We start from the raw sequence: 17,429 nt of genomic DNA on the forward strand, positions 1-17,429 counted from the left end.
CAGAGTAGCAGCAGCGTAAAAAGGATGGGGTGGGGGGGCAGTGCAAATAGTCCGGGTAGCCATGATTAGCTGTTCAGGAGTCTTATGGCTTGGGGGTAGAAGCTGTTGAGAAGTCTTTTGGACCTAGACTTGGCACTCCGGTACCGCTTGGCGTGCGGTAGCAGAGAGAACAGTCTATGACTAGGGTGGCTGGAGTCTTTGACAATTTTGAGGGCCTTCCTCTGACACCGCCTGGTATAGAGGTCCTGGATGGCAGGAAGCTTTGCCCCAGTGATGTACTGGGCCGTACGCACTACCCTCTGTAGTGCCTTGCGGTCAGAGGCCAAGCAGTTGCCATACCAGGCGGTGATGCAACCAGTCAGGATGCTCTCGATGGTGCAGCTGTAGAATTTTTTGAGGATCTGAGGACCCATGCCAAATCTTTTTAGTCTCCTGAGGGGGAATAGGCTTTGTCGTGCCCTCTTCACGACTGTCTTGGTGTGTTTGGACCATGATAGTTCGTTGGTGATGTGGACACCAAGGAACTTGAAGCTCTCAACCTGTTCCACTACAGCCCCGTTGATGAGAATGGGGGCGTGCTCAGTCCTCTTTTTTTTCCTGTAGTCCACAATCATCTCCTTTGTCTTGGTCACGTTGAGGGAGAGGTTGTTGTCCTGGCACCACACGGCCAGATCTCTGACCTCCTCCCTATAGGCTGTCTCATCGTTGTCGGTGATCAGGCCTACCACTGTTGTGTCGTCGGCAAACTTAATGATGGTGTTGGAGTCGTGCCTGGCCATGCAGTCATGGGTGAACAGAGAGTACAGGAGGGGACTGAGCACGCACCCCTGAGGAGCCCCCGTGTTGAGGATCAGTGTGGCAGATGTGTTGTTACCTACCCTTACCACCTGGGGGCGGCCCGTCAGGAAGTCCAGGATCCAATTGCAGAGGGAGGTGTTTAGTCCCAAGATCCTTAGCTTAGTGATGAGCTTAGAGGGCACTATGGTGTTGAATGCTGAGCTGTAGTCAATGAATAGCATTCTCACGTAGGTGTTCCTCTTGTCCAGGTGGGAAAGGGCAGTGTGGAGTGCGATAGAGATTGCATCATCTGTGGATCTGTTGGGGCGGTATGCAAATTGGAGTGGGTCTAGGGTTTCTGGGATTATGCTGTTGATGTGAGCCATGACCAGTCTTTCAAAGCACTTCATGGCTACAGACGTCAGTGCTACGGGTCGGTAGTCATTTAGGCAGGTTATCTTAGAGTTCTTGGGCACGGGGACTATGGTGGTCTGCTTGAAACATGTTGGTATTACAGACTCAGTCAGGGACATGTTGAAAATGTCAGTGAAGACACTTGCCAGTTGGTCAGCACATGCTCGGAGTACACGTCCTGGTAATCCGTCTGGCCCTGCGGCCTTGTGAATGTTGATCTGCTTAAAAGTCTTACTCACATCGGCTACGGAGAGCGTGATCACATAGTCATCCGGAACAGCTGGTGCTCTCATGCATGCTTCAGTGTTGCTTGCCTCGAAGCGAGCATAGAAGTGGTTTAGCTCGTCTGGTAGGCTTGTGTCACTGGGCAGCTCGCGGCTGTGCTTCCCTTTGTAGTCTGTAATAGTTTTCAAGCCCTGCCACATCCGACGAGCGTCAGAGCCAGTGTAGTATGATTCAATCTTGGACCTGTATTGACTCTTTGCCTGTTTGATGGTTCGTCGGAGGTCATAGCGGGATTTCTTATAAGCGTCCGGGTTAGAGTCCCGTTCCTTGAAAGCGGCAGCTCTACCCTTTAGCTCAGTGCGGATGTTTCCTGTAATCCATGGCTTCTGGTTGGGGTATGTACGTACGGTCACTGTGGGGACGACATCATCGATGCACTTATTGATGAAGCCAGTGACTGATGTGGTGTACTCCTCAATGCTGTCTGAAGAATCCCGGAACATGTTCCAGTCTGTGCTAGCAAAACAGTCCTGTAGCTTAGCATCTGCGTCATCTGACCACTTTTTTATTAACCGAATCACTGGTGCTTCCTGCTTCAGTTTTTGCTTATAAGCAGGAATCAGGAGGATAGAGTTATGGTCAGATTTACCAAATGGAGGGCGAGGGAGAGCTTTGTATGCGTCTCTGTGTGTGGAGTAAAGGTGGTCTAGAGTTTTTTCCCCTCTGGTTGCACATTTAACATGCTGGTAGAAATTAGGTAGAACGGATTTAAGTTTCCCTGCATTAAAGTCCCCGGCCACTAGGAGCGCTGCATCTGGATGAGCGTTTTCCTGTTGATTAATGGCCTTGTACAACTCATTCAGTGCAATCTTAACGCCAGCATTGGTTTGTGGTGGTAAATAGACAGCTATGAAAAATATAGATGAAAACTCTCTTGGTAAATAGTGTGGTCTACAGCTTATCATAAGATACTCTACCTCAGGCGAGCAAAACCTCAAGACTTCCTTAGTATTTGATTTTGTGCACCAGCTGTTGTTTACAAATATACATAGCCCGCCACCCCTTGCCTTACCAGAGGCTGCCGTTCTGTCCTGCCGATGTAGCGTATAGCCTGCTAGCTGAATGTTATCGTTGTTGTCGTTCAGCCACGACTCCGTGAAACATAAGATATTACAGTTTTTAATGTCCCGTTGGTAGGATAACCGTAATCTTAAATCGTCCATTTTATTCTCAAAAGGTTGAACATTGGCTAGGAGGATTGATGGAAGAGGCAGTTTACTCGCTCGCCGTCGGATCCTTACAAGGCACCCCGACCTACGTCCACGATATCTCCGTCTCTTCCTCAGGCGAATGACGGGGATTTGGGCCTTGTCGGGTGTCTGTAGAATATCCTTCGCGTCCGACTTGTTGAAGAAAAAATCTTCGTCCAATGCGAGGTGAGTAATCGCTGTCCTGATATCCAGAAGCTCTTTTTGGTTATAAGAGACGATGGCATAAACATTATGTACAAAATAAATTACAAATAACGCGGAAAAACACACATAATAGTACAATTGGTTAGAGGGCTGTAAAACGGCAGCCATCTTCTCCGGCGCTGTTCTTTGGATTGAAGATGACTGCTTTAGACTGTTGATATGCATGCACACATTGAGGTCAGCAAGCACCAAATAAGTGTCCAGCATGCTCTAGTGCAGGGATGTCAATCATACGGCACTAGAGCGTCCACATTTTTTTTTTTTAAAGGAACAGATATTCCAAATATGTCCAGCAGAGGTGTCACTGAAATAACGAGAGATCCTGAAATAAACAGCACGTGACATTAACGCGCCCAGAATGCGCCATCTGCCGATCTTGCCTTATCGTTATTAAGCTCTTGTTGTCAAAATTACCCACATTACCAAAATGTCTTTATCAAAAAGGAGAAAAGTTGACACAGAGTGCAGAGTTTTCCAAGAAAAAGGGACTGATTCATATTTATTCACAGAAGTGAATGGGAAATCTGTGTGCTTGGTGTGTAATCAGCAAGTTTCAGTGCTCAAGGAATATAATATTCGGCGCCACTATGAGACTCATCATGGTGAAAAATACAACCATTTGCGAGGACAACTGAGAATAGAGAAGATAAATTAATTGTTAGTGGGTCTGAAGAAACAGCAGTCTGTTTTTACCCGTAGCCGAGAGGTCAGTGATGCAGCGGTGAAAGCTAGCTACCTTATTGCTAATGAGATAGCGTTAGGATCCAAGCCATTTTCTGAGGGTGAGTTCGTGAAAACATGCATGCTAAAGGCTGCAGAAATCGTGTGCCCCGAAAAGCGACAGGCCTTTGCCAACATTAGCCTAACGAGAAACACTGTCGCAGATAGAATTTCAGATCTCTCGGCAGACTTGGAGAGCCAAATGAATCACAAAGTCAAGTTATTTGTTGCATTTTCGGTTGCAATTGATGAGAGCACTGATATTACAGATGTTGCTCAACTGGCCATATTCATTCGTGGTGTTGATGCGACTTTGACAGTCACCGAGGAGTTCCTTGGGTTGGTACCTATGACGGATACTACAACAGCGGATGAAATTATGACCTCTCTCGTTGGAGCGCTGGACAGAGTCGGAGTGGACTGGTCCCGTGCCGTCAGCCTGGCTACAGATGGTGCGCCATCAATGATTGGGAGAAAAGCAGGTGTTGTGACAAAATTCAGAGATAAAGTACAGGCCGCAAATGGAGGACAAGAGTTTTGGACATTTCACTGTATTTTGCACCAGGAAGCATTGTGTTGCAAATCATTAAAAATGGATCATGTCATGGAGGTGGTTGTCCGCACTGTTAATTTCATCCTAGCAAGAGGTTTGAATCACCATCAGTTTGACAGTCTGTCAGTGTGGCTGTAGGTGGGTGTGGTGGTGGAATCAGGCGCAGGACGCAGAAGCACAGTCCAAAGACTTTAGTGAAGAAATAACAGGGTCAAATGCCCAACTAGCCCGAAGGCGACAACTCCGCACGCAGGCGAGAAACAAAACGGGCGCACAAAACAGGTGCGTAATAAGGCTCCAACACAGTGGAGAACAGCTCTACCGAGCAAATACGAATGTAACGTCCAACAACGCAGTAAGAGAAAACAATAACACACAACACTAGACAAGACACAACGAGAACTTATAGGACACTAATTACACTAAACGAGAAACAGGTGTACAACAATCAGACCAAAGCAAACGAACATAGAAACATCCAACGGTGGCAGCTAGTATTCCGGAGACGACGAATGCCGAAGCCTGCCCGAGCAAGGGAGAGAGGCAGCCTCGGCCGAAACCGTGACAGTACCCGACGCGCGGCTCCAGACGTGCGCCGACTCCGGCCTCTGGGACGACCAGGAGGACGCGGAGCAGGGTGCGTCGGGTGCCCCTGATGGAATTCCGTCAGGAGAGACGGGTCCAAAATGTCTCTCCTCGGCACCCAGCACCGTTCTTCCTGGCCGTACCCCTCCCACTCCACTAGATATTGGAGACCCCCCATCCGACGTCTCGAATCCAAGATGGACCGTACAGAATACGCCGGTACCCCCTCGATGTCCAATGGGGCCGGAGGAGTCTCCATGATCTCATTTTCTTGGAGTGGACCAGCTACCACCGGCCTGAGAAGAGACACATGGAACGAGGGGTTAATACTCTTATACTCCACAGGTAGTTGTAATTTGTAACATACCTCGTTCAACCTTCTCAGGACTTTAAATGGCCCTACAAACTGCCGACCCAGTTTCCGACAGGGCAGGCGGAGGGGCAGGTTTCTGGTAGAGAGCCAGACTCGATCACCAGGTGCGTACACCGGTCCCTCACTGCGGTGGAGATCAGCGCTCGCCTTATGACGTCGGAGGGCCCGCTGCAGGTGGACGTGTGCAGCGTTCCATGTCTCCTCCGAGCGCCGCGCCCACTCATCCACCGCAGGAGCCTCGATCTGGCTCTGCTGCCAAGGTGCCAGAATCGGCTGGTAACCTAACACACATTGAAAAGGGGTTAGGTTAGTGGAGGAATGGCGTAGGGAATTCTGGGCCATCTCAGCCCAGGGAACGTACCTTGCCCACTCCTCCCGCCGGTCCTGACAGTATGTTCTGAGAAACCTACCCACATCCTGGTTCACGTGTTCCACCTGCCCATTACTCTCCGGGTGGTAACCTGAGGTGAGGCTCACCGAGACCCCCAACCGCTCCATAAAAGCTCTCCAGACTCTGGAGGTAAATTGGGGACCTCGATCAGACACAATATCCTCGGGTACCCCGTAGTGCCGGAACACATGGGTGAATAGTGCTTCGGCAGTTTGCAGGGCAGTAGGAAGGCCCGGCATGGGGAGCAAACGACAGGCCTTAGAAAACCGGTCCACAACGACCAGTATAGTGGTATTACCCTGTGAAGGAGGAAGGTCAGTAAGGAACTCCACCGAGAGGTGAGACCATGGTCGTTGTGGAACGGGCAGGGGTACCAACTTATCCCTAGGCAGATGTCTAGGCGCCTTACACTGGGCGCACACCAAGCAGGAGGAAACATAAACCCTCACATCCCTCGTCAACGTGGGCCACCAGTACTTGGCACTAAGACAGTGCATTGTCCGGCCGATACCAGGGTGTCCAGAGGAGGGTGACGTGTGAGCCCAATAGATCAAACGATCCCGAACCTCGAGCGGAACGTACTTCCGACCCTCCGGGCATTGAGGTGGACTAGGGTCGGTGCGTAACGCCCGCTCGAGTTCAGCATCGACCTCCCACACTAGCAGTGCCACCAGACAAGACTCCGGCAGTATGGGAGTAGGCTCCACGGACCTCTCCTCCGTGTCATACCGCCGAGACAGCGCGTCTGCCTTACCGTTCTGTGACCCAGGGATGTACGTGATCTTTAATGTGAAACGGGTCAAAAACATATTCCACCTCGCCTGGCGAGGGTTCAGCCTCCTCGCTGCCCGGATGTACTCCAGGTTACGGTGGTCCGTCAAAATGAGGAAAGGGTGTTGATTCCCCTCAAGCCAGTGCCTCCACACCTTGAGGGCCTGTACCACGGCTAACAACTCCCTGTCTCCCACGTCATAGTTTCGCTCCGCCGGACTGAGCTTCTTGGAATAAAATGCACAAGGGCGGAGCTTAGGTGGCACGCCTGACCGTTGAGACAGTACGGCTCCTATACCGGCCTCAGACGCGTCCACCTCTACCTGAAATGGCAAAGAGGGATCCGGATGCGCCAGCACCGGGGCCGAGGTAAACACGTCCTTCAGCCTCCCAAACGCCCTGTCCGCCTCGGCCGACCACTGCAGACGCACCGGACCCCCCTTCAAAAGAGACGTGATGGGAGCTGCCACCTGTCCAAAACCCCGGATAAACCTCCGGTAGTAATTCGCAAACCCCAAAAACTGTTGCACCTCCTTCACAGTGGTTGGTGTTTGCCAATTACGCACGGCTGACACCCGGCCGACCTCCATCTTCACCCCTGACGCAGACAACTGATAACCCAAAAAGGAGACCGACTCCTAGAAAAACAGACACTTCTCTGCCTTAACATACAGGTCGTACTCCACCAGCCTCCGCAACACTCTGCGTACCAGGGCCACATGCTCAACACGGGTAGGCGAGTACACGAGAATGTAATCTATGTACACAACCACCCCCTGCATGTCCCTGAAGATCTCATCCACAAATGATTGGAAAACTGACGGAGCGTTCATCAACCCGTATGGCATGACCAGATACTCGTAATGGCCCGAGGTGGTACTAAAGGCTGTCTTCCATTCATCGCCCTCCCTGATGCGCACCAAGTTGTACGCGCTCCTGAGATCTAGTTTAGTGAAGAAATGCGCCCCATGCAATGACTCAGTCATGGTCGCAATCAGCGGAAGTGGATAGCTGTACTTCACCGTGATCTGATTGAGACCACGATAATCGATGCACGGGCGCAACCCACCATCCTTTTTCTTCACAAAAAAGAAACTCGAGGATGCAGGAGAAGTGGAAGGCCGTATGTAACCTTGTCTCAGAGATTCCTCTATGTAAGTCTCCATGGCTTTCTTCTCCTCCTGAGACAGAGGATACACTTGGCTCCGTGGGAGCGCAGCTCCTGCCTGGAGGTCTATCGCACAATCTCCCTGCCTATGGGGCGGCAACCGCGTCGCCCTCGACTTACTAAACGCAATAGCCAAATCCCCATACTCAGGAGGAACGTGCAATGCGGGCACCTGGTTTGGACTCTCCACCGAGGTAGCCCCTACGGAAACGCCCAGACATCGACCCACACACTGAGCAGACCACTCCATCAGAGCTCTCTCCTGCCACGAAATCGATGGGTTGTGGGTACTTAACCAGGGCATGCCCAGCACCACCGGATACACAGGCGAGTCGATTAGAAATAGCTGAATCATCTCCTGATGACCCCCCTGCGCACACATCCTAAGTGGCGCAGTGACCTCCCTGATCAAGCCCGCACCCAACGGACGGCTATCTAGGGCATGAACGGGGAAAGGAACATCAACAGGGAGAAGGGGAATCCCTAAGGCTAAACAAAACTTCTTATCCACAAAGTTCCCAGCCGCGCCTGAATCTACCAGCGCCTTATGCTGGGAATGAGGTGCTACCTGTGGAAAACGCACAGGTATACAGAAATGTGCAACAGAGAGCTCTGGGTGAGTGGGGCGCGTACTCACCTGGAAGGAATCCCCAGTGCGGGACCTGTCATCCTCTCCCCTAGGAGGCCATCCCCAGCACCTAGCCGCGGTGTGTCCTCCCCGACCACAGTTGGTGCAAGGGATGGACCCCCTCGTAAGCCGACCCCTCCTCTCTCTAGCGCCAGCGCTCCCGAGCTCCATGGGGCATGGCTCGGGGACGCTGGAGGGTAAAATGGGCGGACCCCTCTCGGAACGTCCGCGGGTAGCTAGTAGGTTATCCAGCCTGATGGACATGTCGACCAACTGGTCGAACGAGAGGCTGGTGTCCCTACAGGCCAGCTCCCGACGGACGTCCTCGCGAAGACTACATCTGTAGTGATCGATGAGCGCCCGCTCATTCCACCCTGCATCCGCCGCTAGAGTACGGAATTCAAGGGCGAACTCCTGGGCACTCCTCCTCCCCTGCCGGAGGAAGACCAGACGCTCCCACGCCGCTTTCCCCTCCGGGGGATGGTCAAACACCGCCCTGAAGCGGCGGGAGAACTCGGCGTAGGTAATGGTGCCCGCGTAAATCCTCCTCCACTCCGCGTTGGCCCATTCCAACGCCTTCCCGGACAGGCAGGAGATCAGGGCGGACACGCTCTCATGTCCCGAGGGCGCCGGGTGCACGGTGGCCAGGTATAGCTCCACCTGGAGCAGGAATCCCTGACACCCGGCCGCGGTCCCGTCGTAGGCTCTCGGGAGCGAGAGTCGAACTCCCCTGGGTTCCGGCGCAGGAACGGGCTGACTGGCCGATGGTGCTGGCGGAGAGGATGGCGGTGGAGGAGTCCCCCAGCCTCAGAGGGTGGTGATCACCTCCTGCAGTGCGGACCCCATCTGCAGGATCTGGTCACTCTGTTCCCGGACCTTTTCCTCCAGCGTCGCCTGGGCTGCTGCGGCTCCTGCTGATTCCATTTTCAAGGTGTGTTATTCTGTCAGTGTGGCTGTAGGTGGGTGTGGTGGTGCAATCAGGCGCAGGACGCAGAAGCACAGTCCAAAGACTTTAGTGAAGAAATAACAGGGTCAAATGCCCAACTAGCCCGAAGAAGAAAACTCCGCATGCAGGCGAGAAACAAAACGGGCGCACAAAACAGGTGCGCAATAAGGCTCCAACACAGTGGAGAACAGCTCTACCGAGCAAATACGAATGTAACGTCCAACAACGCACTAAGAGAAAACAATAACACACAACACTAGACAAGACACAACGAGAACTTATAGGACACTAATTACACTAAACGAGAAACAGGTGTACAACAATCAGACCAAAGCAAACGAACATAGAAACATCCAACGGTGGCAGCTAGTATTCCGGAGACGACGAACGCCGAAGCCTGCCCGAGCAAGGGAGAGAGGCAGCCTCGGCCGAAACCGTGACACAGTCTTCTCAGTGATAAAGACATTACGCATGGCTTGCCATACCACACTGAAGTACGGTGGTTAAGCCGAGGTGCCGTGCTGAAGCGTTTCTTTGAGCTACGAGAGCAAATTGAACAGTTCATGGAGAAAAAAGGCATACCAGTGAAGGAACTTCAATGCCCAGAATGGGTGCAGGATCTTGCCTTTCTGGTGGATATTACAGAGCACCTGAATAATCTTAACAAAATGTTACAGGGCCGCAAAAAAGTTGTCACTCAGTATTATGACAGCATACGCGCATTCAAGTTGAAACTGTCACTCTGGGAGGCACAACTATCTAGCGGTGACACCGCTAATTTCCCTTGTCTAAGAGATGTGCGTGCGACCGGACTTAATGCTGACATGGCTCAATACAAAGACAAGATTACAGGATTGCTGCGGGAGTTTGAGCGACGGTTTCAGGTCTTCGGTGAACTTGAGACAGAATTTGCCGTTTTTTGCTCGCCATTCACAGTCAAGGCTTCTGATCTGCCCGCTGACATCCAACTCGAAATAATTGACTTGCAGTGTGATTCAGGCATGAAGGACAAATTTGCCTCTGTGGGCTTGGACACATTTATCAGTATCTCTTGCCAGGGTGCCCCAAATTAACAGCCCTGGCTGCAAAGGTTTTATGCATGTTTGGGACTACCTATCTTTGTGAACAGGTTTTCTCTGTAATGAACATTAATAAAACAAAGCTGCGCTCAAGGCTAACACACAAGCACTTAAATGACATTATGAAATTGGCTGCTACTCAGGATTTGACACCTGATATTGATGCTGTCGTGAAGGCTAAAAGATGCCAAGTTTCAGGAGCAGCCGGTAGGCCGAAGTGAGAGAAAGAGAGGGGAGGGGGTTAAACAGCGAGTAGGTCAAGTCTAATTGTAAGACTTGTAATGCTCTTTAAGAGACTTTTTTCACTCTGAAGAATACAGTTCTGTGAAAAAATTACATTTACTGTGGTAATGTAATATTTAAAGACCATGAACATTGTGATAACGTTCTTCATTGCTCCGACTTTAGTTTGTGCATAGTGTGGTGAGTCAGTTCAGGTGGTCAGAATGTATACTGTACATTAAAATAAGTTAAGTTAATAAAACAAGTTGTTTTAATCAAAGTGAAATGCAATTTTCTCAGTTCCATAGGCCTATCTGTGAATAAATGTTTTGTGCCTTTGTAGATCCACTGTGATCTGTGAGTTATAATGCACATATGTAGGCTAAATGATAAATTAAGGCATAATATTGAAAAACAAAGGTAAAGATTTGTTGACGTTATTTATAGGTTATTTTGCTATTATTTTACTGGCCCGGCCCACTTGAGATCAGATTACGCTGTATGTGGCCCCTGAACCAAAATGAGTTTGACACCCCTGCTCTAGTGGTTATTACAAGTAACTACATATATCACACCACAACAGCTAACATAGTGTCTCACTCCCTCTCCTCCTCTCCTCCTCTCCCTCTTGTCTCCTCTGGTCTTCCTCTATACCTATCCTCTCCTCCTCGCCCTCTCAGTAGAGTTGCTCCAGCTGGATAGAGTGACGGCGAGGTGACCTGCCTCTCTCACTGGAGGGCGGGAGAGGGGGAACAAAGAGGAGGAGGAGGAGGTGGAGAGAAAGAGAGTAGGAATGGAAGAGGAGGTGGAGAGGGGTAGAGGAGGCAGAAAGCCTGGTCTAAGTATTGCTTTAAAGGGAAGAGAGGGGGAGGAGGAGAGAGCGCGAGAGATGGGGGGAGTGGGAGAAAGAGGGAAGGAGGGGGAGGAGGGGGAGGAGGGGGAGGAGGTGGAGGGCAGCTGTGTCCGACACACCATACTTACACCTGCAACAGGTAGGCCAGGGGGCGGGACCTGTAGGTGAGACTCATAACATGATAAGGGGGGCAGGTGAAGAAGGGGTGTTGATGGAGTCAAGGAAGGGAGGGTGTTCCTACGAGCCCCCTGCCAGCGAGACGGGGAGCAGGGAGGAAGTCTGTCCATGGAGCATTTCTGGGTCATTGGGTCGCCTCCAATGAGATTAGATCACCCTCTACAATGTAAAGCAGTTTGAGTACTGGGGGGTTCTCTGTATAAATCCAAGGTGAAACCTCCATGGGCTAGCCTTCTCTCAGCGGAGAGTCTGCTCTGGGCTGCCTGCGAAAGGTGCTCCTCTGTGGGAAAGAGGAGAGAACAAGAGGCCCCAGAAGAGATCTCCTTATGGTAGTGATGGACAGATCAACTCTCCTTGTTATCTTCCACCTCTTCCTCTTCCTCTTGCTCGGCCTTCTCCCTCCTTTCCTTCTTACAGTCCTTCTTACAGTCATTTTCTCCCTTTCCTCCTTCCTCTCCTCCCTCTTTCTCTTCCTCTACCTTCCTCTCCCTCCTTCCCTCTTGGTAAACCTTGTTTAGTCGAGCCAGATTGTGGATAGCTAGCCATGGTTTAGACCACTGTCGCTGTCTGGGTGGGGGGATACAGGACTGGTCCACTGGACTCAGCTCACATGGGGAGAACCTGCTGCTGCTGCCACTCCCCCTCTTACCTGGGATGAGATCACGTTTGGAGGAAACCTGGCACCATCCCTACGGTGAAGCATGGTGGTGGCAGCATCATGCTCCGGGGAGGATTTTCAGGGACAGGGACTGGGAACACGCCCCATTCACATCGACGGGGCTGTAGTGGAGCAGGTCGAGAGTTTCAAGTTCCTTGGTGTCCACATCACCAACAAACTATCATGGTTCAAACACACCAAGACAGTCGTGAAGAGGGCACGACAACGCCTTTTCCACCTCAGGAGACTAAAAAGATTTGGCATTGGTCCCAAGATCCTCAAAAAGTTCTACAGCTGCACCATCGAGAGCTTCCTGACCAGTTGCATCACCGCCTGGTATGGCAACTGCTCGGCATCCGACCGTAAGGCGCTACAGAGGGTAGTGCGTACGGCCCAGTACATCACTGGAGCCAAGCTTCCTGCCATCCAGGACCTATATACTTGGAGGTGTAAGAGGGAGGCCCAAAAAATTGACAAAGACTCCAGTCACCCAAGTCATAGACTGTTCTCTCTGCTACCGCACAGCAAGCGGTACCAGAGTGCCAAGTCTAGGTCCAAAAGGCTCCTTAACAGCTTCTATCCCCAATTCATAAGACTGCTGAACAATTAATCAAATGGCCACCCGGACTATTTACATTGACACCTCCCCCCTTTGTTTTTACACTGGTAATAGGAATCTGTATCGGTTTCCTTTTCTTTTTACCTTGCTTTTGTTATTATTATTATTTTTTAAACTTTTCTTTTTACATTTCGTAAAATGTTATAATTACAAAAACATTTCATTTTAATTTCAATTTAGTAACATACTGTATCATTCAAATAAATATTATTATTTGTCTAATCATATTTTGCCAGCTAACTGGGTGGCAGGCTGCAATCAGTAGCTGTAATTAAGTACAGCAGCCACCAACCATCTAACGTTAATGCCTCGGATAATGAGGTTAGAAGAACAGCTGAATGGTCGGTAGCTAGCTGGCTCAATTACAGGTACTCTTAAGCGTGAAATAACATTGGAAACAACTAACCAGCCACTGTCAAGGGAGAGAATCGATGGGCAGCTAGAAGTCTTCCTTCAGTGCTGCCTACATGCCTGCCAACAGTCTTTGACGATGACTTCATGCCATCAGAGCAGACAGTAGAGGATACCTATGAGGTCTCAGTTGCTACAGAGACCACTGCAGGCACAGCTACTGTTGATTTTGGAGTGTACAGATCAGCAGCTAAATGCCCTGTCCCAATGCTGCCTCCAAGTCTGCCACTTGTCTTTGAAGTTGACTACAAACTGCCAGGGGAGGCAGTAGAGGACACCACCAAGTGTCCAGTTATCAGTGAAACAAACAATGATGTGTCCACTCACCTCAAAGAGGACATGGCAGCTGATCAAAGCCCTCCTGACCCTGCAGCACTGCCTCCAAGCTCGCCATGTATCCATGACTCTGACCACAAACTGACAGAGGAGACAAAAGAGGATGCCACCGAGTCCTCCGTTACCACAGCGATCACTGCAGGCACATCCATTGTCCAGGGAGAGAACCTGTTGGGTGATAAAAGCCCGGCTCCAATGCTGCCTTCAAAGTTGCCACACATTCTAGACAATGGCCACAGGCAGCCAGAGGAGGCAGTAGAGGACACCACCAAGAGTCAAGTGTCCAGGGAAGCGGCCGTTTCCGTCTCCACTGTCCACACTCTGCCAGGGGAGGCAGTAGAGGACACCAACAAGTATCCAGTTGCCAGGGAAGCAGCCGTTTCTGTGTCCACTGTCCACACGGAGGAGTGTTTGGCTGATAAAAGTCCTCCTGCACCTGCAACACTGCCTCTAATCCTGACCTGCACCCACAACAATGACCACAAACCGCTATGGAAGACAGTTGAGTGCACTACAAAGTGCTCAGTCGACACAGAGGCAACTGTTGCTATTTACACCTGGGATGATAAAAGTCCTCCAGGTCTGCAATGCATTCACAACAACAATGACCACAAGCAGCCAGAGGAGACAGTTGAGGACACCACATAGTGCTCAGTTAACACAGAGGCAAGTGCAGTTGCATCCACTGTCAAGAGAGAGGAACTGATGAGTGATAAAAGCCCTGTCCTAGCACTTCCTCCAAGCCTGGCATGCATCCATGACAAGGACCACAAGCAGCCAGAGCAGAAAGGGAAGGGCACTAGTGAAGAGGTGGATCGCTGCCCTCATGCTCACCAGCTGGTCCCAGATGCTAACTTAACTCTGGCAACCCCTCTGCTCTGCATGGCCACTAAGACGCCTGTTAGAGTGAGAGCCTCCATATGCAGGTCAGAGGATGAGGAACCCAGGCCCTGGACGCTGAAAAAGGCAAAGGTAGGTGTCCTATTTTACACTTCTACTCTACAGGGTTGGGGGTCTGTTCCATTTCAATTCAAAGCATTGAATTAAGTACTTCCTGAATTGACTGGAATTGAAATTGAATTGACCCCAACCCTGCTAATCTATGCTCATAGTATAAAACATCACCCCTTACTAGGGTTAACATTTGTATTACGTTTGGTGTGGACCCAGGAAGAACATCTATGGCTATTACAAAATCGGTTTGGGATACAAATAAACAAGTTACCTCAATTACTGTCCTCTAAATTGTGTGCCCCATGAGGCCATCAATGTATGTTGATTTGAAGAGTGAGGCGGACCGTGCCCATTCCAAGAGCTCCAATGGGACGGTTTCATCAGAGAGAGCAGAGACCATCCTGGGAAGAGTGGGCTTTCTGGCCATGAACCTCAAGCAGAAAGTCACATTTTTAAAGATGGAGGAAAAAGAGAAAAATAAGGAACTGAATAAGAAGTTGAAAGTTGACGAGAAAGAGAGAAAGGTCTCTTGCCTCGAGGTTGTCGGGAGAGGTTGTGTTTTCTCTAGCTGGAGATAAGCTGGCTTCTTATATGTTGTTGAGTAAAGCTTAAACCATGTATTTAGATTGTATGTAGGTATTGTAGTCAGGTATTATAGGTAGTTTACTTAGGTAGTTATTGTAGGTTATTGTAGGTAATTATTGTAGGTAAGTATTCTATTCGGTGGACCCCGGCGAAGCACGAGTGCTAGCTAACCCACCACTTGGACCAACAAAGCTAGCTAGCTAGTGGGTAGCTACTGGTAACTTTTAGCAACTGTGGCTAGTTGTTTCCAATGTTATTTCACGCTTAAGAGCACCTGTAATTGAGCCAGCTAGCTACCGACCATTCAGCTGTTCTTCTAACCTCATTATCCGAGGCATTAACGTTAGATGGTTGGTGGCTGCTGTACTTAATTACAGCTACTGATTGCAGCCTGCCACCCAGTTAGCTGGCAAAATATGATTAGACAAATAATAATATTTATTTGAATGATACAGTATGTTACTAAATTGAAATTAAAATGAAATGTTTTTGTAATTATAACATTTTACGAAATGTAAAAATAAAAGTTTAAAAAATAATAATAATAACAAAAGCAAGGTAAAAAGAAAAGGAAACCGATCCAGATTCCTATTCCCAGTGTAAAAACAAAGGGAGGAGGTGTCAATGTAAATAGTCCGGGTGGCCATTTGATTAATTGTTCAGCAGTCTTATGAATTGGGGATAAAAGCTGTTAAGGAGCCTTTTGGACCTAGACTTGGCACTCTGGTACCGCTTGCTGTGCGGTAGCAGAGAGAACAGTCTATGACTTGGGTGACTGGAGTCTTTGTCAATTTTTTGGGCCTCCCTCTTACACCTCCAAGTATATAGGTCCTGGATGGCAGGAAGCTTGGCTCCAGTGATGTACTGGGCCGTACGCACTACCCTCTGTAGCGCCTTACGGTCGGATGCCGAGCAGTTGCCATGCCAGGCGGTGATGCAACTGGTCAGGAAGCTCTCGATGGTGCAGCTGTAGAACTTTTTGAGGATCTTGGGACCAATGCCAAATCTTTTCAGTCTCCTGAGGTGGAAAAGGCGTTGTCGTGCCCTCTTCACGACTGTCTTGGTGTGTTTGAACCATGATAGTTTGTTGGTGATGTGGACACCAAAGAACTTGAAACTCTCGACCTGCTCCACTACAGCCCCGTCGATGTGAATGGGGCGTGTTCCCAGTCCCTGTCCCTGAAAATCCTCCCCGGAGCATGATGCTGCCACCACCATGCTTCACCGTAGGGATGGTGCCAGGTTTCCTCCAAACGTGATCTCATCCCAGGTAAGAGGGGGAGTGGCAGCAGCAGCAGGTTCTCCCCATGTGAGCTGAGTCCAGTGGACCAGTCCTGTATCCCCCCACCCAGACAGCGACAGTGGTCTAAACCATGGCTAGCTATCCACATTCTGGCTCGACTAAACAAGGTTTACCAAGAGGGAAGGAGGGAGAGGAAGGTAGAGGAAGAGAAAGAGGGAGGAGAGGAAGGAGGAAAGGGAGAAAATGACTGTAAGAAGGACTGTAAGACTGTAAGAAGGAAAGGAGGGAGAAGGCCGAGCAAGAGGAAGAGGAAGAGGTGGAAGATAACAAGGAGAGTTGATCTGTCCATCACTACCATAAGGAGATCTCTTCTGGGGCCTCTTGTTCTCTCCTCTTTCCCACAGAGGAGCACCTTTCGCAGGCAGCCCAGAGCAGACTCTCCGCTGAGAGAAGGCTAGCCCCTGGAGGTTTCACCTTGGATTTATACAGAGAACCCCCCAGTACTCAAACTGCTTTACATTGTAGAGGGTGATCTAATCTCATTGGAGGCGACCCAATGACCCAGAAATGCTCCATGGACAGACTTCCTCCCTGCTCCCCGTCTCGCTGGCAGGGGGCTCGTAGGAACACCCTCCCTTCCTTGACTCCATCAACACCCCTTCTTCACCTGCCCCCCTTATCATGTTATGAGTCTCACCTACAGGTCCCGCCCCCTGGCCTACCTGTTGCATGTGTAAGTATGGTGTGTCGGACACAGCTGCCCTCCACCTCCTCCCCCTCCTCCCCCTCCTTCCCTCTTTCTCCCACTCCCCCCATCTCTCGCGCTCTCTCCTCCTCCCCCTCTCTTCCCTTTAAAGCAATAGTTTAAACCTACACACTTCCTTAAACCTAAAATAAGTCAAGAAGTAATTTTGTGTGGAAGTCAAACATTTGTTCAGAACGACAAAATGGAGACCTTTACATAGCCCATCTCTCATTGTCTATAGGAGTGATGTACACTGGTCAAATTGCCCAAATGTTAATTTAGACATTCACAAATTTTACAGATTTTGACTCTCACTAATGTCATGAAATGTTTGGCAAAGTAGTAAAGAAGGTTGTATTATACTTTTCTTGTGTACTAGATCATATGGTTTGGAAAGTGTTTTTTTTCTCAGACATAAATGAACAATTCCAGGTGAAAGCTAAAGGTCGTAGCTTCCTGGGGGGAGGGACACCACTACATTAATAAAATATTTCCCTCTTGCTAGATTGATGACTAAAGCC

Source organism: Coregonus lavaretus (assembly GCF_964263955.1).
Source record: "Coregonus lavaretus genome assembly, chromosome: 38".
NCBI classification, from domain to species: Eukaryota; Metazoa; Chordata; class Actinopteri; order Salmoniformes; family Salmonidae; genus Coregonus; species Coregonus lavaretus.